At 26.1% G+C, this 25553-nt stretch overlaps 1 protein-coding gene across 8 annotated transcripts in view; it reads right to left on the reverse strand.

The window, feature by feature from the left end:
* LOC129961867 (sodium channel protein para-like) overlaps positions 1-24850 on the reverse strand; it is a 340223-nt gene extending 315373 nt beyond the window's left edge. For all 8 annotated transcript variants that reach the window (XM_056075468.1, XM_056075475.1, XM_056075474.1 and 5 more), the window contains exon 1: positions 24648-24850. The gene's annotated coding sequence lies outside the window, so the exon portion shown is untranslated. The remainder of the gene's footprint in view (positions 1-24647) is intronic.
* Positions 24851-25553: the final 703 nt, after the last annotated feature.

Here is a 25553-nt window from a genome sequence, read left to right on the forward strand (position 1 = left end):
AGATAATTCCTCCTATACGAGGAATGCTGATATATTAAGCATTCTCTTAGCACTATACCAACTTGTACATAACCTGGAAAAACAGGAAAGCCTTTAGCATTATCAAAAGAAAATTTTGGAATAATACTGCTATATGAAAATGGAATGTTGGATATTCGCTTAGCACAGTTATGTGCTGACGGAACTGAAGTAACCAAACGGAAGATATTTTCAGAATCAGAATAGAGTTGAAGAAAATTCGTGCTTTATAAGAATTATTTCTATGTGATATCGAAACTGAAATAGACGCAGTTAAGTCTTCGGCCTGATCTTAACATTATCACGAAAAATTCGTGCTTTATGAGAAATACTAGTACTGTGAATTCAACACAATTGAAGGTTGTATCTAAAATGAGCTAGCCGAACTTAAACTTTTAGCACATCAAAATAGTCTTAAGGGAGAGTCATGCTGTTTGAGAAATGTTAGAATGCTGAATATTCACTTAACACAGTTATGTGTTGACAAAACTGAGCTAGTTGAACACAAACAAAATCGAAATATTATGGAAAATCCGTGCTATATGAACAATACTGGTACATTTAACTTAGCACAGTTCTGTGTTTTATCAATATTGAGCTAGCCATCTTTAGCAGAATCAAAAGAGTATTACTGAAGAGTTGTGTTGTATGAAGAATGTTAAAATGTTGAATATTTGCTTAGCACATTCTGGTGTTGATGAGAATGAGCTCAGCTCAACGTAATTCTTTTTCAGATTCAAAACAAGTTAAAGTAAATTCGTGCTATGTAAAGTATGTTAAAATGTTGAATATTCACTTAGCACAATATTGTGTAGTAACAAAATGAGCTCACCGTACTTAGAGTTTTACACACTCAAATCAGCATTACAGAAAATTCGGACTATATGAGGAATATTGATACAATAATTGTTCACATATCGTGTCGTATAAAAGCTGAATTCACCACACTTAAGTTATTAACAAATCTCAAAAGCTTTACGAATAATTCGTATTGTATGAGGAATGTTTTTATGCTGAATGTCCGATTAAAACCGTTCTGTGTTGTATCAATGCAGAGCTAACCAAGCAAACTCCTTTAGCACAATCATAACGTCACGGAATATTCGTGCTATATGAGGAATGTTAGAATATAATATAAAGGAACCCTAACAATCCTTAGAGGATATACGAATAAGAATTGTTATACATTAAATGTTCGTTTAACAAACACTGTACTATATTGTATAAAATTCATTATTATAATTATATGGAATCTTTCTATCATTTTTTCTCAAATTCACTGAAAGACTGGTTCATTTATATTAAATCAAAATATAACTATATTATTCAATTAACCGAAATTAATGTCCTGAAAATATCAAAATACTGTATTTTCATCGGAAATGCACAAAGAGAACAAAAATTTAGGAATTTTTATCATATCAAGAATTGAATGAGAAATCGATTATGAAATCTGGACCTTACAAACTTGAAACAAACGGAGATGAATTTAGAATGTCATTAAAATAATCGTAAAAGGCTTTAAAAAGAATTTTTATAAAAAACAGTTGAACACCTTTTGTTAAATAATATCTAGTCTTAACCCTACATTTTAAATTCAAAGAATAAAATACAAATATACGAGAAATTCGAGAAGAATTCCACTGTTTTAACTTTTATTCTTAAAAGTAGGACACATTTTTATTTGAATTTAAGCTTATATAAAAAAGAGAGCATCTATTCGAATAAAGAGAGATTTGACTGCGATATGTACTTTGCATCTCGATGCTTATCAGACAATGTATAGAGAAAAAAAGTGAACGCTTTCTTGTGGTTTGCGGTTCTGAAAATTTGATAACCCAGATTTTCTGAAATAGAACGAGAAAAATAGGTGCTTTCATTGATATTAGTAAAAAGTTTAAAATAGATTCGATCTTATATTTTAAACATCATAACATTTTATGATTGATTAGATGGTATTGATATTACTTTTACAATATATTTTAATTGGGCAACCATTATATGCACATGCACAAACCAGCGAGAGGGGTCTCTCAGAAACTTTCTTGCATACTCTTCAAAAAAGCACTAATCTCTTGATGATGATGTCGTGTCCGCGTTAACGCTGAAAGTGGGTGCAGCAGCTTCTGAGGGTAAAGACCCCTGAGCACCCGAGGGCAGAAGTCTGACTTCTAGCTCATATGAAGATGAAACTCACACATTCGCTTGTACACAACCCCTTTTTACGGGGGGGGGGGGGCACATTCACACACCTCACAGATAGAACACGGATGAAGAACAACCATGGCCGAACCGGGATTCGAACCCAGGACGCCCAGTTCACGGGGAAGATGCGCTACCCCTATGCAAGGACGCTGGCCACAAACCCCTTTTAATCCGAATAAAACTGGGAGGCGTAGGTAAGACCGTGAATACTTTGCATGATAATGATGGACAATAATTATGATAAATATAAAATTTTGGCTTGAATCTAGCATTTTTACTTAATCCATTGCGATAATAGGCATTTTAGACGCCCTTTTGCAGGTTGATTCGCACCAAATGTTGATACCCATTTGCAGTTGTAGTCACAAGATAACATACCAAATTTCATTGATTTAAGTCATCAGGTTTATGAGTTATTCTATTTATGTGCGTACAAAAGCACAGACCGACAGACGGTTAACCATTCGCGAACTTGGTTCCGAATGTGTTAAGTATGTATATTCTAGATGTCAAACCAATTTTATCTAACTATGTAGCTAACGAGTTCACTTGTACTCGAACAGCCAGATGAACAGACTTTCTATGAATGGGTTTTGTTCAAAATTTAATAGAAATTACCAAATGAGGTGCAATGACGGTATACCAATTTTTTTCCTTCTATCTCAAAGCGTTTTTGAGTTATACTGCTCAAAAATGTAATAGATAATATAAGAATCACAGACATAATTACAAAAAATGTGTTCTTCGGACTCGGAGAATGTCTGAAACGTAGATACTCGTCAAAATCCCGAATTCAACTTTTTTGACCATTTATATACTTTCTCTACATTTCGAGTAAGAGAAAGTGAAAATGTATTCAATGTTATCACAATGCGCATGTGCATAAATGTGATAACCAAAAGAAAAATACAAAGTGTGGCAAAAAAACTCGGACAAAGTTATTGCATCATAATTAATGAGTTCATTTCTTTTTGTCTACCCCTTTAATTATAAAATATTTCATAACATATCTCTTACTTTAAATGTTTTTTTTTTTGCTTCAGGCAAAAGATCTGTTATTTTAGAGTTGTTTATGCAAAGAAAATGACAGTATGAAGTCGTTCTTTTGCTTAATGTGCTTTGGCAAACTGTGTTTGACGCAATCTATCGTTTCTAGGAGCTTAGAAATGACGGTAGACGTCCAGGAAGTGGACGAAAACATTCGGTAAACCCTTCCATTAATCGTAATACCATTAAAAACCGAGTTCAACGAAATCCGAGAATTTTCATCAGAAAGATCGTTTGTGAAATGGAAATAAGTGACCAATCAGTGCAGTGAATGGCAAAAGTAGAGTTTGGACTGAAGCTTTATATGTTCCAAAAACTTCAGTTTCTCACTGAAGGAAACAAATTTGTGCGGCTCCAAAGATACTCTTGAGATTGATCGCAAGTCAGCGCTGGAAGAGATTCCTTTTCACTGATGAGAAGTTCTATAAGGTCCAACAAGCTCATAACTCTCAGAACGATGGAATCAGGTCTGTAGACACTCAAAGCACCTCGGCTATTGTTGAACAACGCCAGAATCTAAAATCAGTCAGGGTCTGGGGCGGAATTTGCGCAAGCGTCCCTACACCTCTGGTTTTTGCGAATGAGGACGTTAAAATAAATCAAAAAGTATATCAGTGGAACGTTCTAGAAGCTGGTGTACTTCCATGGGCCAAAACGCACTTCGGCAATGTAAACTGGACCTTTCAACAAGACTCCGCAGCAACTCGCAAGGCCCAAAAGGCACAAGTGTGGTGCAAGGCGCATTTTCCCGGTGTGATATTATCTGTAGAATAGCCAGCCTACTAAACAGACCCCGATCTTATGGATTACAGTGTATGATCCAAGGGCCTGCTCTAAACCACACAAAAATTTGGACTCTCTAAATCAATCGCTTCGGCGGGAATGTGATAGATTAAAGGTAGAAGACTTACGGTCATTGCCAAACGTTTCAATAAGCGATTGCGGTTCTACATTGCTGCAAAAGGCTGTCATTTGAAACCAGTTAAATATATTTATTACTAAAAGTTTACTCTTATTATTATCGTTATATTTTAATAATTTATTTATTTTTAATAACATTTTATTAAAAATTGTTTCTTTGTTTTGTTTTGTTTTTTTGCCGCCCCCTGTATATAAAATGTACATAAAGTATTCTTAAAACCACATTTAATTTTCTTCGTGTGGTCGTGTGAGTGTTTAAGCCAAATTATTGCGCAGGAGCTTCTGAGGATAAAGATCCCTAAGCACCCGAGGGTAGAAGTCTGATTTCTATCTCAAATGAATATAGCAAACACACACTCGCTTGCACAACCCCTTTTTTACAAGGGGGCTCATTCATGCATTTCACAGATAGCACACAAGGAAGGGAACAACCATGCCCGAACCAAGACTCGAACCCGAGACGCCTGGATAACGGGGAAGACGCGCTACCCCTAGGCCACGACTTCGGCAATACGTTTACTATTTTACTGAAATTAAGTTTGCTATCACTAAAATGTTAAGCATCTGAATTTTTCTTTAATGTAAAATTAATTTGTATGCAATAATATGTAGTAAAATAAAAGAGGAAAATCATTAAAATTTCTAATTTAAAAACTATTAAAAAGTCTAATTAAAATTTTGAAAAACTTTAATTAGATTTTTTAACATTTCTAATTTTTTTTTTATCTGTATCATTTCTTAATCTGTCGATTTGCACTTTTGCATGCATAAGACACATTTTAACTATTTAAAAGAAGAAGAAATAAATAATTTTCACACACTTTCAAATAACTCCAGAACTTTCATATTTTAAAAGGTAGAAGTTTGAAATATTTTATATTGCAAACGATTTTTTTAATAAATAAAATTAAAATTAATAAAAATAATTTAATAATAAAAAATAATAAAATATGCAAAAGACCATTTGCTACATTTTATTCATTTCCTTACGTGATAATACTCATTACTGATTTTTTCACTTGTGCATTCTTAAGGACAATACTATATATTTTAACATAACCAGAAATTATTTATCAATTAATCACTAATTAAATTAATCTGGTCTGTATCATTTTCTCACATTTGCTGACTTTTGAGAAAAAAAAAATTTTTTTTTCTAGATTAAAAATTAAAAATTAACAAAATTATTTGAAAAAATTCTATTATTTAGCACACAAATTAAAGTTTATTTTTGAAAACTGTTTTTAATTAAATTTATTACCGAATTAATTTTGTAACTTTTCTAATATATATATATATATATATATATATATATATATATATATATATATATATATATATATATATATATATATATATATATAATTTGTAAATAATTATACGTAATTGTAAAAAATTGCATCTCTATTAAAAATATATAAATATGATTTATTTATTTTCCTGATAGTTAAAAAGACTTTCAACTTTAAAGACAATAATCTTACTTTGCTACAAAGGAAATAAAGTTTACCGATCGAAAAAAATTAGAAGGTCTCCCAAGACAAGTTTTCATTTAGAAAAGTTTTCCCCCATTGTTTGTTATTTTATTTCATTTGAGATCATAAGCAAGTTAATTGATACAATAAAATACTTATGGATTGAATATAATAATTGCATCAAATTATAACGTTAATAATTGATTTCATATTAACTTTTTAAGTGAGATTATTATCTCTATTAAATGAGATAATAAGTAACATAACTGACTCTATGAGATAATTATGGATTAAATATGATTCTTGCATCAAATTTTAACTTTGATAAATGGTTCAATCTTAGATTGTAATATTAAATACACGATAATCCGATGCAATGACTTGCAGGTAAGAGAGCTACATGGTAAAGGCATCGAACCCTATTTCTAGAAAGTTAAATATAAAAGTTTGGAATTTTAATAAAAATGAATGATTGATATTTTAATAAATATTACGTGGAACTATTATTCATAGGAAGAAAGTTTGGAAAAAATTAAAAGGAAAAAAAACTTTTAAAAGATTAAAGAAAGAAAATAAGCGAAAAAAAGATAAGTGGCAGATTAATATATTTTAGGTTGAATATGGCAGTCAACCAACTTTTTTGATACAAACAATTTTTTTTTTTTTACTTTTGACCCTTTTACAAAATAATACAATTCTACCAATATTGCTTATAAAATGATAAGAAAATTTATCTTAAAAAGTAAGATGTATGGCAGATCATTCTATGAATTTAAATAAAGATTGAAGGATAAATATTTTTTTTTACCTGTTCGCAAATATTTACATGTAATACATAAATTAAATATATTTACATTTAATAGATAAGTAGAAGCTTTCTGATCCAACATAAGCAAAATACCATTCTTTTTCTAAAATTTTTACTTCCAAAGCTGTAAATCTTAGAAAATGCACACCGACAGCTATATTTTTCAATCTATACCTCAGATTTAACTTACTACTTGTAATAAATCAATTGAGTATCTCTAGTCTTCGATTAACTCTCAGATAAAGGAGAATGACATTTCTAAAACAACGATTAAACAGAGAAATTAACATTAATTAAATAGCACATATCAGCAATTTTCTCATTCAAAATTATAGGGAAGAATCAAACTTTTGAGGTTGAAATTAACATTCGAATATTTCAAGTAACTTTTTGTGGTAAATCTACTTTGGAAATCCAAAACTAACTGTTCAAATATTAGCGAATTGTTAATTTTTAAACTTATAAGCTAATATTACTTAATTCACTGACATTATAGTTTGAATCCTAATTTATAAAGTATCAATGAAAAATTCAAGTTTTCGATGGATACATCAGATGAAGGAAAATAAAACATTTTCAAAACAGAAGATTTGCTTTTTCAGTTGTACAAAGAGCAAAAATTTAGCAGTACATATGAGCAATCAGCAAACGCTTTTTGTGATATTATATGGAAGAAAAAAATTGCTGAAACTGAAAACGAATATTTCATGCTCGAATATTCCAATATGAAACTAATTGTCTTAAATATCAAATATGTAAATATTTCTTACCTAATTAAATAACTATGAAAGATTATCCAGATGAGCACAATTATATAAATATTAACATCTAGAAATATATTCAAGATCATTTACCTTTAAAAAATGTATTCTCGACTCTTAAGTTCTGCTTTTAACTTATTTCAGAAAAGGAGTATTCATTAGAAAATGATTCGAACATTTCAAATTCATATCGAAGAATCAAAATGCCGATATTGAAAACGAAAGAATTAATTTCCAGTATTCAAATAATTCAAGAAATATTTTGTGGGAATGCATAGCAGAAATAATTGTGTCAAATAAAAAATGTGCAAATATTTATGCTCTAAATGAGTAACCCTGAAAGCTTCTTTAGATTAATAAAATTACATAGCTATCAATAGCTAGGAATTTATATACAAAATCTTTTATTAAAGAAATTTATTCTTTATGCGTGGGTTCCAGAAGAATCTAGAAGGAATCAGACTGCTGTGAATGAAAATGGATTTTCAATGTTCGAATGTTTCAAACAATTGTTTGAGGAAGTGTATATGAGAAACCTAAAATAATTGCGTCAAATATCAGATATGTGATATTTCTATCCTAAATAAATAACAATGCGATATTCCTCTGATTAAGAAAATTTAAATATTATTAACTGTTATCAATATGTATAAGATTATTTAGATAAAAAATATATTCTTCCCATTTAATTTTCGAGGCAAGCTTATTTTTTATAAAAGAGGAACATTCATTAACAAAATACTTCATTTTTTAAAAATATTTTTATATTAAAAACAACTTTCTGAAACTAATAACATTTATAGTTTCCGAGCTACCTGGAAAGAGCTGCAAGTTTAATAAAAAAATGGAAAGTAAAAAATATTTATATTTTGATGCTAAATTACTAAGCATATGTTAAAATAGAAAAAATAAACATATTTTTACGGAATGCAATCGAAATTAATAAAGCATTAAAAATTGTTTTGACTTTGGTTTAAAATCAGATTAATAATGTCAAATAAACATTTCATTGCATTTTTTTTTTTTGAAAATTAATGGGGAATTTCCAAAAATGTTTAGTATTTTATGAAAAATTCTGAAATTTAAACAAATTGGGCTTTGTTTTAACTTTAATATCCAAGCGTTGTTAATGTTCAATAAAGGCCGGTTTATTCGCCATTAGAAAATGAAGAAATATACGAAAAACAATTCATTCAGTTCTGAAATTAATTTTTTATTAATATTTTAAAATTATTTTGATTTATTAAAATTTCTTTGATAAGAGAATATTTCAGGGTATATAGTAAATCTATACTAAGTACACAAATTTAGTTATGAATCAATAAATCATACAACATTATTTAAAAAATGATAAAAATATGAATAAATATATATGCATTCAGTTCTGAAATTTATTTTTTTATTAATATTTTAAAATTATTTTCATTTATTGAAATTTCTTTGATAAGAGAATATTTCAGTCTGTATAGTAAATCTATATTAAATAAACAAATTTAGTTATGAATCAATAAATCATACACAATTAACTGAAAAGACATGAAAATAGGGATCAATATATAATATGTTGTTGAATAATCTATTAAAAATTAATAGCTTCATACAATTGTAAATTATTTCAAGTAAGGACGTCGAATATTTATATCTTTTTATAACTTTTTTTCTACAAAATTAATATATAAACAAAAAATTTTACTTTTAAAAAAGCTTTAAACAGTTAATAGAGAATGCAATCACTATCAGTGTGTAAAATGCAAAATTAAATAACACATCAATGATTTCTATCTACAAAATATTTTTATAAAGAACGTATTGTATTTACAATAAGCTTATAGTTAATCTTTATGTATTTTCATTAAGCTTATAGTTACTTTTTATGCATTGACGATAAACTTATAGTTACACTTTATGTATTTACAATAAGCTTATAGTTATTCTTTGTGTATTTACAATAAGCTTATAGTTACGTTTTATGTATTTACAATAAGCTTATAGTTACTCTTTATGTATTTACAATACGCTTATAGTTACGTTTTATGTATTTACAATAAGCTTATAGTTACTCTTTTCAAGATTAACGCTCAGGAGAAAGCTCAAGCTTCTGCTCTACAAAAGAATTTTAAGATCAGTGTTGATGTATGGCTCCCAAATTTAAGGGGGGGGGGGAGCACTTCTGCCCAAGACATTAAGAAGTTGCATATTTTCTAAAATAAAAATCTGATGAAAATTGTTAATGCACCCTGGTACATCAGAAGGAAAATACTACTTGATGATTACCAAATTGAACCCGTTTCGGAATTTATTAAAAGAATTTTAATTAAGACCTTCGAAAAATTACCCCAGATTCGCAATGAGTTACTTCAACTACCAGAATATGATCCTGCAATGTCCATCTCTAGGAAATGACCTAAGACTGCGATTGATAATATTTAAGTTAATTTTCCGTCCGTAAAAAGACAGAGAATTCAATAACACCGTTGCCAATCTTATAGATTAAAGTTGCTTTTCAAAATTATTTATATTTCGGCATTAGATAGCTACAATGAGCTGCACGAGAGGAATTTTTCTGGATTTTTTCAAAAATAACTAATTAAGATAGTTAATTAAATCAGTTCCAATATTAAAAGGCACGTGTAACGTAATTCCATTAAAATTCCCTATTTCTCCCATAAAAAAATCAAAATATTATTTTACTATTGCTAATTATATCATAAAATGTTTATTTAATAGCTTTATACCAAATTTCATGACATTAGAGCTTTATGTGCTCGTTTAAACTAGTTTCAATTAATTTTAATCCTTCCCTAAACTTACCAATGATAATTGCTATTTCAAATTATGATGTGGAAGTGCTCGTGACTACTTTGTCACACAACGGGACATCCGAAACATCACGACATTGCCATTGCTGATTAATATGTAAACACAATTTTTTTCGTAAACACATAATGCAATTAATAGAATAACTAGCATTGATTAATGTCCTGAAATAACATTAATGTAAAAGAAAAATCCTAGAAATTTTCATTTAAAAACTTCCTTTAAAGATTCACAGAAAAATGCAACCATAACTCATTACAAGGTTATTTAGCAAGTTCGTTAATTATATTGAAATGACTTTAATTGTCTTATTAGAAAGCACATAGCCTTGAAAAGAGCTTAGGATACATAAAGGAGACACATCCTGATCGAAGAAAATGTATTTATTCTTTACTTAATTAAGATTTCCAACAATGCGGAATTTGATAGCTTTGAAATTAAGAAAGCACTTTTCTCAAGTTTAAAAATGCTGGATTACGGTAAGACCGTATTATTTATTGATCTCGGATTCTGAAGAATTGTGTAAGGTTGCTTTTGTGTTAGATTCCATATTTCCGTTTGATTCTTGTTTTAATTCAGTTTATTTAATCTATAATGGAAGTTTTGTAAGTTTTTCCACACATTCATTTAACTGGAGTTGTTTCACGTTTGTATGGGTGCTTTTCTGTAATCGATTTTCACTTATTTCTTGATATGCTACAGTTTTGAAATTTTCAGCACTTGTTTATGCCCGATGAGAATGCATTATTTTAATATTTTTAGAACTTAAGTAATTTAGAACTTAAGTAATAATCAGTGAATTGAATCGTATGGTTAAATGTTGATTTAGTATAAATGGCTTCAATTGTAACAAATTAGAAAAAAAAATTTGTTTCAAGATTCTTTATTATTTAAAATAATGAGTAATAAATCTAAAATCAGTAAGTAAAATATAATTAAATTTATAAAAAGCACTAACAAAACCGCTCTTTTAAACAAAATAGTTGCAACTCATTTTTTTAAGTATCCTCAAACGTAATTTTTCAAAATGTTTGAAAGAAGTCTTTTCATAATATCAAAATTATACTTTTTCTTAAATGGCAATATATAAATCCTACAATTAAAAATCTCGAATGTTAATTGTTCAGAGCTATTCTTACATTAGGCTTTTCACAAAATAGAATTATTAAAATATTCATAATCAATACAACACGAATTTTTTTATGAGAACAGAATAATAGATAAAATTAAAGACTTTTTATTAAATAGAAAGATTTTAAACTTAAAAGTAATTTTTTAAAACTTTTTTTAGAAATTTTGGTACTTATTTCAAACTTAAAATAGATTCTTTAAATGTGAATAACTAAAAATCTCATATTCTACAGACAAAATTTTGATTTTGATTGTCAACAGCCATTACTGTATTACGTTATTAAAAGAAGTTTTTAAAAAATTTGATGAAATTTTTTTGGTAATATTTCAAAGTTAAAATTGTGCCTTAAACTGAAATACTCAAAAATATCAATATCTACTGTTAAAACTTGATTGCGGATTGTCCAAACAGTTATTGTATTATTTTTTTCTATAAAAAACATTATCATTCAAAAAAAATTTCATGCAAATTGAATAATAAAGTTAGTCTTCTTTTTAAATAGCAAAAACACTTTTGCAGCTGCATTATTTTATGTCGTTTTTCAAAAGTTTCAGCAACGTCTTTTACTATTTATTTTCAAAGTTAAAATTGTTCTTTAAACGACAATACCTAAAAATTTCAGATTCTGCATTTAAAATTGCAATTGTTGATGGTTTCAAAAATTTTGGAATTGCTTTTTTGCAGAAAATGTTGTGAACAATCTACAATAACAATTAAATAAAATTTTTATAGGAAAATAAAAATAAAGATAATAGAAAAAATAAAGATAATAGAAAATAATCATCATATAGCAAAACTATGTTTGGGAAGTTGATGAATATTAAATTTAATAATACTAAAAAAAGTGCATTAAAAATGTTTTTTTTCTTATAATTTACTATATATGAATTTCCATTTTGATAAATATAGCTTATATAAATGTATTTTGTATATTAAAAAACTAAAAAAAAAAAATCTCTGGGATTAATATTCTTGGTCCTAAATTTGACACTGATTTATAACTCTGAGTTTAGAATAATATTCTAAATTTTACCAGTCTAGCTCTTTTTTTAAGAATTATAATGTATGAATGAATTATAATGAACACATCAACAGACAAGCAATTATAAAGTTCATAGATTTGATCCAATTTTACCTTTAATCTATTGTAAAGGCTCCAGGCTGAATTCGTAGATCTAAGGCCTTGAATTGATCGTGTTCACATAAAACCAGACCGAGAAACATTCTTTCTTTTGATGAATTCAGTCCCATATTTTTTCAGGCGTTACTGCGATGTATATACTGAATTTCAGCCATCCAGATCGCTGCCTTTGTGAGTTATTGTGTTCATAAACATACAAGAGAGGCATGATTTTTCAAGTAGAAAGAAATGAGGCGCAAAATTTGGAGTTGTTTCCAAATTATATCATCTAATTTTCTGACGATTTCAGTTTTTTTCTCTCTAAATATATTTTATGCAAGAAAGATATAATTATTAACAAATCTTGAATTGATTTCTTTTTCAAAAAAATTTTAACTAATTAAAAATTTAAGAGAGATTTTATCACTCTTCCACAGTAACTGATTATTATTCTATCTTTAAATTTTAAAAATTCTCTTTTTCTAAATTTTGAATTTTGTAAATGTGAATTTTTCTCCTGAATTTAAAAGTATTTAAGAAATATTTTTTCAAACTTTTATCAAGCGATTTTATTGTTGCTATGAAATAGAAATCGTTTTCATTTTTTTATCAAATATTTCATCAAAAAATAACTTCTATTTAAGAAATATTTTTTGAAAAATTTTATCAAACGATTTTATTCTTTCAGATAAATACAAATCGTTTTTATTTTTTTATCAAATATTTCATCAAAAAAATATCTATTTGAGAAATATTTTTTGAAAAATTTTATCAAACGATTTTTTTTCAGATAAATACAAATCGTTTTCATTTTTTTTATCAAATATTTTATCACGAAATAATATTCGCATGATTTATCTTTCATTATTGTGAGCTATGAAAAAAAGAGACTGTTAATTAACTATTCGGTTTAAATGAGAAATCAGAAACTGAATTTACACTACCTCTAAAGAGACAACTTACAGTCTAAAGCAATTTACTCAGACACTTAGAGTTTTATTAACTTCGTGATATCATGCAATTCGATTAATTAGGAAGGTTTACTAAGAAAATAAACAAAGGAGGTTTAAAGCTTTTAAAATAACACAGTTATGTCTAATTTTGATACTTAAAAATAGTTTGTTGAGAGAATTTTAAGCACTAAGTTATGTAAAAGCAATTTTATTGAAATTCAATAGCACCAGTAAATCCAGTGAACCAGCTGGTCATCAACATTAGCTAATTAATCAATAATACAATGAAAGAAATTTGAGTAATAAAATAATGAAATTAAATTCCTTTTCACAAAATAACTTCACCGTTCTAGCAATTTCATTCCATATAAGAACAGTGGTTGAAATTTCAATACAATAAAAAATTCAATACAATCAAATACAATTACAATAAAAGTTCCTGAGGGAATGGTTTACTCAAAATTTTCTCTCAAACTTACTAAATAAAAATATTTTCCTTCCCACTAAAATATTGGAGACTCTGATAAATACCGGGAATCCCATGAGTGCTCAGATTTTTATTTTCAGTCCCGTTGTTTGTAAGGGCTTTGTTCTTTGCAATATAGTGAAAATAAAAATGGGAATACATTTTAGAGGCCCTTTTCTACAGAACTGAAACCAAAATTTGATACAAAAATACAATTTTAGAAACAATATAAACAGACCAAATATCATGTATCTCAATCTATGCATTTTTCAACTTCGCATTGACTTGCATATTCAAGTACAGATTAACAAATGGTCTGTTTCTTGACAGACTTGGTTGAAAGTTCAACACAAATCTATACTTAAGATGTATTGAATGTACACGAAATTTTACTCATCTAGCAATTTGCAGCTACCGTGTCCACTTGCCCTCGGACAGACAGACAAACTTTCTGTTTGTTGGATTTCATTCAAAATTTGATAGTTGTCTGCAAATTAAGTGGAAATAACATATACCAAATTTCGTTTGCTTAATTTGATTTTAAGTTAAGTTTGAGTTTAAGTTAAGTTTATTCATAGGCTAAGAGACAGATATATCATTCCAAAAATGGTTTTTCGGAATCAGGAGGTTTGAAACTTGACAACTTCATCAAATTCGAATATTTTGAAAATTATATACCTTTTTTTTTATACTTCATATATGAAAAAATAAAAATACGTTATTTTAACTTTTGTGTACATTGCAATAGGGATTTAAAATTATTGTTTTGGAAGTTACACCTAAAAAATATTTGTCTTGAAATTAAAGAGTTTGCGAAAAAACTCCGAGGTGTTCAGAAACTTGTTTAACGAAATTCTAACACAAGACGAAATCTCCTAGCAACCATTTTGGAAATGAGTAGTCCTTCCACAAATTGCGTGTCAGCAACACTTAAGCGCCTGGTACGAAATTTTGTTTCTATGGTAACACGGAATCTTTTCATAATGAGAAAAATTTAATTTTGTTCTGATTCTTTCCCACAATTAATCATGAGCATTTTCATATAACTGTAACTGCAACTTACCTGAAATACTGATGTCTGATTTTTAGTGAAATCTTTAGTTTTTATGATGTAAGAATCATGTTTCTGATACAGAAGAAGAGTTGAGTCTTAGAAATTTATTTTAACCTAACTGATTTTCGAAAAACAGCTAGTTCCTTTGAAATATTGTCGAGTTTAAGGTTAATTAAATATTTTATGCAATGTATTATTTTTAATATTCCTTTGAGAAAATATTTATATGGATAAAATTGTACTAAATATCAAAATTATTTTATGTTAATAAGTATAATACCTGTTTTATTCATTGGTCCGTGATTCCTTTTTACTAAAATGAAGTCGTAAGATATCATAGTGCAGTTAAAAATTTATGTGCCTTTTATTCGACTTCAAATTGCATATTGCCTTTTACGGTAATATAATTTCAATTTACTGATTTAAACTGTAATTATGATTATTATTACTTACGATGATTATTACTTCTTATTATTAATTATGTTGGTTATTATTATTATTACTTATGTTGAATTATTATTTATTATTATTACTTATGATGATGATGACTGTTTATTACTATTACTTATGATTAATGATTATTTATCATTATTAATTATGATGATGAGGATTGTTTATTACTTATGATGATTATTACTCATTATTACTACTTTTGATGATTACTGTAATATAATTTCCTTATGTATACCTGAAGGGTAATTAGTAAACTTTAATTCCTTAGCTTTCAACAACGGAAGAAAATCAAGTGTTTAAATATATGTTAAATTATTGAAAATGATTTGAAATTCAATGAAATCGTTTGTTTAAAATTAAATAAGAAATGTGTTTAAAAAATTATTAAAATTCAGAAAAAAATTGCGCAATAACTGAATGTGTATCATTAAAAATCAATTTTTTGAATTTTAAAATTGTGAAAAAAACCATTGCAGGTTCCGAAGAAATTCCAAAATGGCGATTAATTTAACTAACACAGTAATGAAAATTTCAAAGAAATGAAACCAAATTGCACATTTCCACTTTTCAAATGTTTCTTAATGACAAAATGAATTCGTAAAATTATTAGGAAGCTCAATCTATGTAGTTTTTCATGTTTTCAGAAAATTTATTATGTACATATATTTAAAAAACTATATGTACTATCTATGATGCAATTTGAAATGGGAACAATTTCTTAACTCACATGTTAAAAAAAAATAGAAATAAGAATTTGCTTTTCCTCTATCAAAGAAGTTCATTTGCACTTTTTTTAGCTTACATTTATTTTGTTGATACTGTCAAAGATGGGATTTTATATTCGACTTTTAAATCACTTCCAGATTAGTTATGATTCTGTGCAGTTGTGTGTTACTGCTTAAAATACAATATGCTTTATTTTCGAAACTGAATTATAAGTTAATCGTTTAATTTCAGTGTTTTTAATTAATTAGAGAAACTTCGAATGGCGTTGAATTTGAGACAAATGTATTACAGATCATACTAATTATAATAAAGAAATAGGAATTAAAAATTTTAAATCAGAAGCATAACAAGCACGCCAAAATAATTTCCCAAAAGCATGCGTTCATTAATTTATGCATTTTTTATACTTTTGAAAATAAATACAAATATCGTAAAAGCATGAATACCTGAAATAAAAACAATAAGAAAATTAAACTACAAATGAAAAAAATTGAATTAAAAAACTATCAAAACTTTTATTCTTATAAAAAATATTCATATATTAAAAATTAAAATATTTTATGAATGTTAGTAAAATTCTTATTCACTATGAATTACAATTTTTCAAAAGTTTGGCTTTTGATAAGAAAAATTCTATATTTAACATAAAAATTCCTTCATTTTTTGAATTTTTTATGGATACATGGCTTCACTTGATGATAGAGTCCATTTGATTCATTTAATTTTAAAAATTGCTCAATACTTTTAAATAAACAAGATTTTTGTACATTAAATTATTTTAATCCACTTGGATATATTTTTTCTGCAAGTATAAACCAATTTACATACATTTATTACAGCAATTTCATTTCAGCTAATCTAAAAACACAATTTATTTTCTTTTCCAGCTCCGATTCTAAATCAAGAGGCAAGAAAAGTTCTGGAAAAGATTAACTTTGAAGTTAAATTACTTAAGATAAGGAAGAAAAGAAAACAGAAATATATACAGCAAATTAATTCTTTTGATTTTCCTTCTATGAGCACAGTTACAGTTTCATATTTTCGCATATAGGAAGTAAAGTAAGATAAAATATTTTAACTGTTGCAAAACTATAGCACAAACTTCTTATTTTCTCATATACGAATTAAAGAAAGAGAAAATACTTTAATTGTCGTTAGATTGCAAATTTGCAACTTCTTACTTTCTCACAAACGAAACAAAGGAATAAAAAATATAATAATTATCGCAAAATTTGACTTTTTAAAATTTTGATAAATTTTAACACATTTCAGATTTTTTAAGGCGGAAAAAAATATTTATGGAATACACCTATCTCGCCACTTATGTCATAATGTATCTGTTACGTTCTATTTGTCAAAATATTTGGAAGGTTAAAATTTAGTGTGTGATCTTTTCCACTTCTATGGACAATTCGTCTATCATATAGCAGTGATTTTCAATAAGTTAGACAGATGGAATTTGATATATGGTTATATCTTAGGCCTGTTGATATTTATGAGTTTTTGGCTCCTATCTGTATTTCTATATATGTGATTGTATTTGTAATAACTCAAAAACACAATATACTAAATGAAATATGAACGCGTGAACTTTAGAACAGACTTTTACTTTAAGATTGGAAATCAATATCAAATTTTGGATCGAATCGTTCAAGAGGATGTATTGTAACAAAATGCATTTCATTCGAGTATATTCACAAAATCGAAACAATTAAATAAGTCATATTTTTTTTTATCAGTTAAAGATATGAAAATATTCCATTCTGAGAAACGTCGCTGGATATATATGTTAGTCCTTAATAATTTTGAAAATGCATTTTGAAATGGCATAATAGGATTAATGGAATACAGCAAAAAATGAATTTAAAATGAATTTCACATTCCTTTTTTAAATGCAATCCATGAAAATGTTTATAAAAAGGTAAGCTATGTTAGAACACGCAAGAAAATAAATGCTAAATTCACACTAAACAAAAAACATGTCTCCTTTCTGAATTTTTAATAATAAGTTTTTAATACATTAAATACATTTACATTTTTAATATATTTATCTTGAATGACATTCGAAATTATGCATATGCATACAAAATAAAAATAACTTTCTTGACAAATAAATAAGAAGATATAACTTTCGCGATATAAATATAATTATATATTTAACGGCTTTCCAAAAATTTTTATTTAAGGAATAATTTTTTTAAAAAATTGTTTTCATTAGCAATTAATTATTAACAATAATTTCATATTCCTTATTCTTATGAAATATAAATTTGTCAGCTAATGAAGAACAACAATAAAATTCGAATATTAATTCCATTTTAAATTAATAAATTATTAAAGGGAACACAATTGATTTATCTTTTTAATTTTGAAATTTTCAATTTATATTTTCTTAAAATGTTAATATAAAAGAAAATTTCAAACAATCAGCTCCACATAAAATGAATTTCTATATTTCTACAGTATTTTTACTTTATCTAGATACATTTATCATAACTTCTATAGCATCAAACTTCAAATTCTTTTATAATTATGCTTTGAATTAATAATTATGCTATGAAATTTTGTTAATTTATATTTATTTCAAACAGCAGTAGATGCTATTTTTTTTCCTCTGAATTTTTATCTAAATGGAACTCCAGATATATTTTAACTGGTCCTAAAATTGATTATCAATTCATAACACTCTCGTGGAATTATAATATTTCTTACTTCACGAACCATGAAATAATAAATATTATTTCATGGCTCGATGATATTTTTTATATTTATGTATTCAAACCATTTCAAAATTAAAATGGCTACGGGAAACCAAAAGTTTCTATAAATACTTGTGTTTTGTTTCCATATGCAGTATCGTTGTTTTTAGATCGAAAAATGTTATGGTGCATGAAAATCAAGCTTTTTTAAGAGTTATCTTTAGACGAATTTTTTTAAAAATTGTGTTCGAAAAGCCTCAAAAATGCCACTTATTTAAAATTTTACTTGATTTATAACAGCATTGATTTGTATCATTTGTTTTTTTTTCTCTCAAACTTTATTAACTAAGTCGAATACTTTAGTTAATTCATATTCTAAAGAAATAAATTTATTAGAATACGAAGTTATTTCTTATGGATTGTCTCAATTCAAATCAACTCATAATAAATACAATAATTTTCTTAAGCATTTGAAAATTTTAAATTTTGTTAATTTAATTTAATTATAATTACTAATAAAACGGTTGAATCAGAGATTTTATTTTAGTTGATCTATTGCCACATTTTAGGTTTCTATCTTATAAAAAATATTAATACTATAATTTAAATATTAATACTATAATTGGGCGCATTTCATTTAAAAGTTTTAATTCAAAATAATTATAATAAATTAACAATTTACAAATTTTAAATTTTATCAGTTTATCTGAGTTGCAATTGAAAATAAGTTGGATGAATTAGATGATCACTAAAGGCATCTAGATGTCAAAAATAACGCATGTTTTAACACTAATTCCGAATTTAACCATTTAGAATTTAAGAAAATGTTGCTACTTTATTTATTTGATGTAACGCAACTCCTGATACAATTTTCAAGATACTATCGAAATTGCTTTAGTGGTATTTTAAAGAAAAGATTCATAAGCTATTAAATAATTTTTCGCATTTCTGTCTAACATTCATTTTTATCAATAAATGAATGTTCATCAACTAATTTGTTGCTTTATTGCTTTTCCTTTGAGGCCATACTATTATACAATCTAAGTATTATTTTAACTTTAAAAGTTGCGAATTATTTTTATACAGCTTTAAAAAAACTATAAAAATTGATATTAATGAACAAAGATAATTTTAATCTGTGAGTATTCTGGTTGTTTTAAATCAAAACGCTATTAGAATTTCAATACTGAAAAGTTCAGTTTACACTTTGATTTTAAAAAGACCCACAAATTTTGAACAACGGCTTTATATATAGGTTATTAAATTAAACAGACAATATTCAATCTAACACTTATTAAGGCATTAATCAGCAACTTTAATGCTGTTTTGATTATAAGCCTAAAGTGCCAAATATTTACCTAAAGCTCAGAAAGAATAAGTACTTTAAATTAAGGATATTACATTTTGTTGATTTCGTAAATACATAATGCATAAAAATTTAACAAATGTAAATTTACTATTTTACTGCTAACACTGAACAAGAGTTTTGCTAAAATTATTAAGTCAATTATTTATAGAAAAGGCAGATAAATCTTACGGAAAGGTCTTCATGAATTTTAAGGCACTTATTTTATAAAATGAGATAAAACCCACGTTATTTAAATTTTAAATTTTGAAGGGTAAAGAATAAATATTTAATTAGTTTTAAAAATTTATTTTTTAAAATTTATAATATGTGTTTGTTGTGCATATTCAATACTTACTTTTACAGTAAATGTATACTGTTAATAATAATAAATGAATAATTATTATATTTACTATTTTTAATAAAATATTTTTAATTAGAGCTTACATTAAGCAATCTGCATGTATTGAAAATATTGTTCAGAATGCAAAACTGTATTTAATATATATATATATATATCTATATATATATACAAAATCATTTCGAAATTGCTTGACGTTGATTGTAAGTAAAGAGAAAAATTTTAATAGAAAAATAGCTTTAAATATACATTGATATTATCAAAAAAATAGGGTCAAATTGAAGAATTCGATATTTACTTTTTTATTCAAATTTATTTTTATAATGGAAAAATATTCAAATTTAAATTTCTAATTTTCTGATTTCTAAGTTTAATTTTCCAATAAAAATAGTAACAAATATGTCACTCACACTTTTATTTTTACTTCTTGCAGACGTTAAAATACATCTCAGAAAAATGACATTTATCTTTAAAAATAAAATCAATCAATTTATAAATATATTTTTGAATACATTGAACCTAATTAAAAAATAATTCTACCACAATTAGATTTTGTTTTATTTTAGTTAAATTTATTTATTAACCGTTTTAAAAGTTGTAAAATGTCAAAATTTTTTTGCACCTTTTTTACTTGAAGAATATAATGAGAAAATTTTGAAACTGACAAAAAAATTCATTTATAAGATTTTGAAGAATCCTCACATTTTACTATTCACCGAGTTCGAAAATTACATTTTTGACATTTTGTGTAATTTTAATGACAACGGCAACTGAGAAGATACATACTATTTGGTATATACTTTTATATATATAAGCGGTATATGCTACTATTTAGAATGCAATTTTTTTAGTACAGTTGTATCATTCTGCCGAATTTGGGGTAAAATAAGGCAATGGGAAGTTTAAGCGCTTTTTTGCAGACAGCGTGTGAATTTGCTAACCAAAAATACAATAAGATGAAGAGATGCGGAACTATATTACCAGAATTACAGACCTGTAAATTTTAGATTTATTTAGGTAATTTATAGATTGTTCGGTAGATATGTTTGCAACAACTCAGGTAAGTGCAAAACTCTTGAAATTTTATGAACTAAATAATGACATTTTATTTCCTCTTAACTTTGAAAATGCAAATATGTAAATGAGATGTGGTCTGTATACGTTTTCCTTTACTGTACTAAAAAGTTTATCATGGAATAGAACGTATTGCAAAAGTATACAAAAATAGGAATTACTTTCATTGTATGTTGAGGTAGATAGTGTTTTTTCAAAACATTTAACGGAGATTTTATTTCTTATATGAACAAATATGATTCAATATGTGTAAAAATAAACACCAGTATCAATTGGTTTTACTAGTGCAGTTTTACCAATAGTCAATCAAAAAGTATTAACCAGAACCCTGCTCTCTATTTAGTTTCATAAAGAATTAAAATTTTGTTATAGAAAATAAATAAAATTTATTTATAGAAAAATAAATTATCTATCGTTGCTTTACATCTTAGCTTTAGTTGTATTGTGAATTTACAATTTATTAAATATTATAGCTTATGCTAAGTTGTAAAAATGCCACACATAATGTCTTCTACACTTGTAAATTTAAGTAATGTTTCAACTGGTGTTCATTTTCTTTAATTAGATTAAAATAAATAATAACTAAAACTTATAAAAATAAATAATTATATTTTTCATTTTGCTGTTTAGCTTTCCTTTTTATATAGTAATGAAAATATTTTTCACTAATATTTATATTGCAATTATTTTTTTTGATTGTTCAGTTTTAATTTAAATAATCTAAAGGACATTTAATTTCATCTATGTATAAGACAATGCATCAATGTATAAGATAATGCAGTTTAATTCATTGTTAATGAGTTAAATTGTAATTAAATTAATAATTATACCAAATAACCTAACCATTATTAATGAATAGTATAATCCGGGACGCCAAACTGTCAATAGCCTCATAAAATTAAAATTTGATCTTAAAGTAGTTTAATTTTAAAACCACTGCAGATAATTTCTTTCTAACTTAAGTAAATATTTCAACTGATGTTAATTTCCTTTAACTGGGTTTATATACGTGATATAAGTGATTTGAAGAAACATTTTTTTGCTTCTCATCAGTTTTTATTTTTTTAAATACTGATTTAATAATTTGAATCTGTAATTATTATTTTGAATTTCTTTGGTTTAAAATAACTCATATAAAATAAAATAGCTATTCTTAACTGCTTGCAAATTTAAATTTTATGAATTTTACTTAATTTATAAGAAAGATAAATCAGTCATTCACTAAATTGTTATTAGTTCTTAAAATAATAAAAATTTAATCTCCGCATGGATCATATTTTATTCTAAGATATAAAGCTAGGTCAAATGCTTTTTATATACATCTAAGCCTAGGTAAATATTTAATTGGTGGTAACGTTCTTGAATTAAAATAATGCACATAATAAACTTAAAAAATACTTCGCTTTTAAGACTCCTTTATATGCATTAAAGTAAATTTTTGACAAATATTTTATTCTTATTACCACTTTTAAATCAATTAAATTTATTTTATTATATTTAAAAACTAAAGATATAAGATTTGAAATACATTTTTTTTCTATTTCAGTACACGCACTTACTCAATTATATAACAAACGATATCTCCAGTAGGTTTAAAGCAATTTAGCACACAAATTTTGATCGATTTATTAAAATTTTAATTTTACCAAACACAAGTTATATTTTTATGCCAACTAATTTTTTCCTATTCATTGATTGTTTAATTAATAAGGAAGAAAATCAAATACGTATTTATTTAACGTTATATAAAAAAAAGAATTCACTCTTCTAAGGAATATGAATTATTGTAATAGTTAGCCCAAAATTAAAAAGGCTTTTTTTTAATTCATTCATATTTACTTGTCTATTATTTCTTGAATAATAAACTGTACCAATTAGAAAAGCAGTTAGCTAGATACTATGACAAAATTATTGATTTCTAAATTAATAAAAAAAATTATGCTATTTCTAGATATTTTGAAACTTTTTATTTTGAAATGCATTAAATGGGATATTAATGCAAAGACAAATAATTTAAATTCTTAGTAATTTTTTATTTCTGTATTTCCTATACTTTTATAGAAAGAATTAAAAATTGCACTTAAAAGTACAGAAAAAAAAACAACTTTCTTCGAAGTTTTAGTGCGAATATTATTTAAAAGAAAAAAAATTTTACATTGCATATTACATCATTTTGTTATCATTTTGTTATGTAATATTCTATTTATTGATTTAAAAATAATATCAAAAGCATGTATTTGCATGTATTTAGTATTAAAACATTTTTATATTTTTAAATATTTATAATTATTTGTTATAAAAGGGAAATAATGATCCCCAAATTTTATTAATTATATTAAAAAAATTTTCAGAGTCTTGCAAAATAATTTTAAAATAACTTTGAAACATTTTTATCAAGCGATTTGTTACCATGCAGCATCCGTATTCAAAAACACTAACCATTTATCTCATTAATCAATAAAACTGATTTTCGAGATCTCTATTAACCATAATTTGCAGTTTTCTATTAACCATAAAATAATAATTTACAGCTGTTTATTACCCATAAAACAATAAGGAAAGCGATTCACTTTCCCTTAAAGCGCAAAGAAATTTAAATGAAAGATGAATCATTTAAATTCTTAGTAGCATTTTATTTCTTTTTGTACTTCGATACATTCATAAAAAATTATTTAAAAACTGAATATATAGAAATAAAAAAACAATTTTTGTCGAAGTTTTAATACAAATTTTATTTGAAAGAGAAAACGATTTTTTTTTCTAAAATATTTTACAGCATATTTTACTTTTCTATTTAATTTGTCTTAAAATAATCTGAATAGCTTGCGTTTGCTTATACTTAGCATGAATATATTTTCATAAGTATGAATATTTATAATTTTAAGATTAAAAATTAAAAAATAAAAGTAATCTAAAATAATTAATTATATAAAAAATATTCCTTTATAATTTTACTAAATAGTTTAAAACTTACTTTGAAGTAATTTAATCAATTGATTTGTAACTATGCAAAATCCGTATTCAAAACACAAACCATCTATCTCGTCAATCAATATAATTGATTTTCGACTCATTTGCAACTTTCTTTTAACTAGAAAACAATAATCGGAACGATTCACTTCCTTTTAAACACAAAATAAACTTTTTGCCCAACTTTTAACAAACCCCTTTGTGCATCTTTGCGCAATCGGCAAAATTGAGTCCAAACTTACCTGAATGCTTGTCGCATGACGGGTTGACTCTTCTTTTGAGAAATTTTATGTCCACAAATTTTAGATTTTGGGAAGGGAAGGGGGCTGTCCGAATTCGTGAATTGATCTTCAAAAAAATCGCGCTAACTCACGTCATGTTTGTCGGCTTCTTCGAATTTTTCTTAAAAAGGGGGGAGTCCAATGTTGAGAGGTGCCTTCCTTAAGCAAAAGCCGGCTCTGCCGTTTGGACGGCGAAATCTAAGCGCCGTAGAAGGTTGCCAGGCCAAAAAAGGAGCCAACAAAGTGCGCCAAAAACAACTTATTAGGCGCCCGGCAGAGGCAAATAAATCGTTAAAACTTGTCTTCCAATCCTGACAAGTACACTTATTACGGCTCTCATTATTCATAAAATGAGATATAAAGTATTTTGGAAAACACTTTTAAAGTGGGGTTTGGAAAAGTTAGAAAGTGTGAGCCATTGTCTTAGTATTTTAAGGAATGTGATACATTTGGGATGCAAAATATTTTTAAATGCCTATAATTTTGAGTTTTCTCATAAAATAGATTGACAAAATGATTATAAAATAAAAATATAGCATTTAAAAAAAAAGTGTTTTGAGTTCGGAATTTTTTTCCCCTAAAAGGAAATAATAAACAAAATCGTCTGCTTATATTTTGGCCTTCTAGCTTAAAAAGTTTATCAAATAAATTTTTCACATTCTTCAGATAACTTTAAAAATTTAATGCATTGTTCATGAGTTAAGAAATAAATTCATTTTTGTCTAATTTTTAAATATTGGTATTGCACTAACGAATAACCTTAATCGTATAATGAAGCATTAAAACAACTGTAAAATCTTTTTAAAGGATTGCTTATAAGAAAGTGTAAAATGTCTTGAGAATTTAATATTAGCAAATCTGCACAAA

Source organism: Argiope bruennichi, chromosome 2 (genome assembly GCF_947563725.1).
Source record: "Argiope bruennichi chromosome 2, qqArgBrue1.1, whole genome shotgun sequence".
Classification (NCBI taxonomy): Eukaryota; Metazoa; Arthropoda; class Arachnida; order Araneae; family Araneidae; genus Argiope; species Argiope bruennichi.